This window comes from Chiloscyllium plagiosum, chromosome 39, assembly GCF_004010195.1.
Source record: "Chiloscyllium plagiosum isolate BGI_BamShark_2017 chromosome 39, ASM401019v2, whole genome shotgun sequence".
Lineage (NCBI taxonomy): Eukaryota > Metazoa > Chordata > Chondrichthyes > Orectolobiformes > Hemiscylliidae > Chiloscyllium > Chiloscyllium plagiosum.
Window position 1 is genome coordinate 13737772 of NC_057748.1, and position 3851 is coordinate 13741622.

Here is a 3851-nt window from a genome sequence, read left to right on the forward strand (position 1 = left end):
CAGGGAGAGGTGGGCGCGGCAGGGAGTGGAGTGCATCATTTCTCCGTCCAATTCTATTTTGATTTAGTCCCTACCCTCCCCTTCACTGTTTTGATCACACAGCACTGCCCTTTGATGTGAAGGGCAGTGTTTGTCACTGGCCACCCGGGTGTTTTCCTATCTTCCTGGTGGTGGAATTTGAATAAAGATTCGTGCACTTTGTGTCTTTCACTGTGTCTCACACCTACACACACACACCATGGGTGCTGGGGAAAAAATAAGCACTACCGCACTTAGGTGGTAGTGTGGGGGTTAAATAAAAAAAAAATAATAAACAGTGGTCTCACATAGGCTCAGTGCTTAGCACTACTGCCTCACAGCGCCAGGGACCCAGGTTTGATTCCACACTCAGGTGACTGTCTGTGTAGAGTTTACACATTCTCCCTGTGTTTGAGTCGTTGTCTGTGTAGGGGTGCTCCGGTTTCCTCCCACAGACCAAAGATGTGCAGGTTAGGTGAATAGGCCATGCTAAATTGCCCACAGTATTCAGGGATATGTAGATTAAGTGCATTACCTTTGGTGTCACAGAGTCATAGAGATGTACAGCATGGAAACAGACCCGTCCATGCCGACCAGATATCCTAACCCAATCTAGTCCCACCTGCCAGCACCCAGCTCATATCCCCCCTATACATATACCCATCCAAATGCCTCTTTTGCTATGTTTAAAAAAAATAAACAGGGGTCGCTTTTCAGGGAGAGGTGGGCGCCGCAGGGAGTGGAGTGTATTATTTCCCCCTCCAACTCTATTTTGATTTAATCCCTGCCCTCCCCTTCACTGTTGGATCACGCAGCGTTGCCCTTTGAGAAGGGCATTGCTTCTCACTGGCCACTCGGGTGGTTCCTTTCTTCCTGGTGGTGGAATATAAATAAAGATTTACACACTTGTCGATTTTCACCTTGTCCGACACCTGCACACACACGACATGGGGGAAGCTGGGGAAAAATAAGCACTACTGCTGAAAAAAAAAACCATAAACAGAACTAAAAAAAAAAATAAACAGGGGTCTCCCATCTACAAAAGGGTAGAAATTCACCAACTCTCCTTTCCAAACCCATGGCCATCATCATCTAGAAGGACAAGGACATCAAAAAACAATAATAAACAAACATTGTGTGCAATTTTGGTCGCCACACTACCAGAAGATGGAAGTTTTGGGAGAGAGAGCAGAGAAGGATGTTGCCTAGTCTCGAGGGCATTGGCGATGAGGAAAGGTTTTCACTGGAAAGATGGCAGCTGAGAGGAGGGTTGATAGAGGGCTACAAAATGATGAGGGGCGTAGATAGGGTGGATAGTCAGAGGATTTTCCCCAGGGTTAAAGTTCCAATTACAAGGGGGCACACGTCAAGGTAAGAGGGGGGAATGTTTAAGGGGGATGTGCGAGGGAAGTTTTTCACGCAGGGAGTGGTAGGAGCCTGGAAAGCACTGCATGGAGAGGTGGTGGAAACAGGAGCACTGGTAAAAGTTAAGAGGCATCTGGATGGTTACAGGAATAGGGAGGGAATAGAGGAATACGGACCGAATAAGGGCAGAAGGTTTTGTTTGGTTTAGTTATGGCATGATGATCAGCACAGGCTGAGAGGTCTGAAGGACGTTGGCTGTTCTGTACTACTCTTTTGTTCTTTTGAGTTTCAGGGATTAACCTCACTCTTGGGAGTGGCTCTGAGCTGGCGAGACAGAGTCCATGTCAATAAAGGGTGACTTGGTGACGGGATACCAGCCTCCCTGGAGTTATTTCGACTGGGATCATTGCTGAGGGTATTAGACTTGTACGCAATTTTATCATGGAACCAGACAATTTAGTCAGTGCAATTGCATGCATCTCTATTTAACAGAAAGCAACATTTGCCTTTAGCAAGTCTGAAGTACTATCATTTGAATGTTTGAAGCTGTGTTTTATTTTATTTGAGGATGATACAGGTAAAAATAGATTACATTTTTAAATCTCAGTGAACACTATCAACAGGTCTGGTGGTATTCCAGGTTATTGCTATATAGGCCTTGGCTCTTCATAGTAGAGAGGCCTAGTGTGCTGACAGGCCTCACAAACGTGAACATTTAGCAGTTTCCAAAAGAAATATTACTCCCAAATTCCAAAGTAATTAATCCTTCAATGATTCTTAAAACTCTTCGAGACTAGCTGAGGTACTACATGGCTTGCATCAATAATGATTATCAATAAATGCACAGGCACTACATTAGCTTTGGAAGAATTCCATACCCATTGCTGCCCTTCCCGGGCCCACGAATGTGATACTTAAATGTCCTTAGCATTTTAAAAAAATTCTACCTTGCACCATTTAGCTGGGACCACCTTTTGCAGGTATCTTTTTTCCCTCAGGTGCTCTGCTGGGATTCTGAGGAAAGGCTCCTCAAATGCGTCATCATGTTTGTCCTTTTGACAACGCACCCAGCTCCCCGCCCCCACACCGAGAGTGGAGACGCAAGGCTGGTGTCCAAGGTGTGACTTTCCCAATGATTCAGGGCTCGCTTCACGCCGCAAGAGGCACTGTATCATCCCAAATACTTCATGTATTCCGTCCCAGTAACTTAAACAGTGAGGAACAGGGAGGACTGCAGATGCTGGGGATCTGAGTCAGAAAGTGTGGTGCTGGGAAAGCACAGCCGGTCAGGCAGCATCCGAGGAGCAGGTGAGTCGATGTTTCGGGCAATAGCCCTTCATCAAGAATGTGGGGGAGGTCTTGGGGGCTGAGAGATAAATGGGAGAGGGTTGGGGCTGGGGAGAAGGTAGCTGGGAATGCCATAGGTAGGTGAAGGGGTCATGGTGATTGGTCGAAGTGGAGGGTGGAGGGGATAGGTGGGAAGGAAGATGGACACGTAGGACAGTTCAAGAGGGTGGTGCTGAGTTGGAGGGTTGGACATGGGATGAGGTGGGGGGAGGGGAGGTGAGGAAACTGGTGAAAATGACCTTGATGCCGTGTGGTTGGAGGGTCCTGGAGCTGATCCTGAGATGAGGCGAGTCATGAGCGGTTTAAATGGCGGAACAGACTCGAGGGGCTGAATGGCTTACTCCTGCTCCTGGTAATTCTGTTCCTACATGTTGTGCAATTGGATTTGGGATGCGGGCCTGGGGATGAGGTTCCGCTCGTCTTACATCTTTATCTAACTCTTTCCTCCTTTGTTCATCGTCCCACTGTGCCTGTGGATAATCCCTGAGTCTATCCCCTCCTTCGCTTCTCTTCCCCTTTCTGGTTTTCACTCTTTCCACTTTCCTTTGTCACAGTTTTTTTCTGATGAAGGGCTTTTGCCCGAAATGTCGATTTTCCTGCTCCTCGGATGCTGCCTGAACTGCTATGCTTTTCCAGCACCACTCTGACCTAGAATCACAGTTTTTTTTGTCAATGCTTCTCTCCCCTCACTTCACATCCATCAATTCCTCTCTCCCTTTCCCTCATTCCCTCTCTCTCTCTCTCTCTGACACACACACACACACTTGCCTCTGTGAGTCCTCTGACAGTACGACAATAAATATTTGCTCAAATTCGGTGACAGGATAATAGGGTTGAATGCACGCTATCTGAATGATGAAGTAAAGCGGGCAGATCATTGTTGAGCCTTTACTGATTTCCAGGTGTCAGCCTTTCACCTGAAGTGCTCTGTACTCTTGGTGTGTTCTACCACGAAAAACACACAGCCAATCAAAGCGAAATCCCCCCCCTCAATCAAAGTGAGACACCCCCATCAAGCCAAGACCCCCAATCAAACCAAGACCTCCTCCAATCAAACCAACCCCTCTCGATTAAACAGATCCCCCCTCAGTCAAACCAAGACACCCCCAATCAAACCGAGA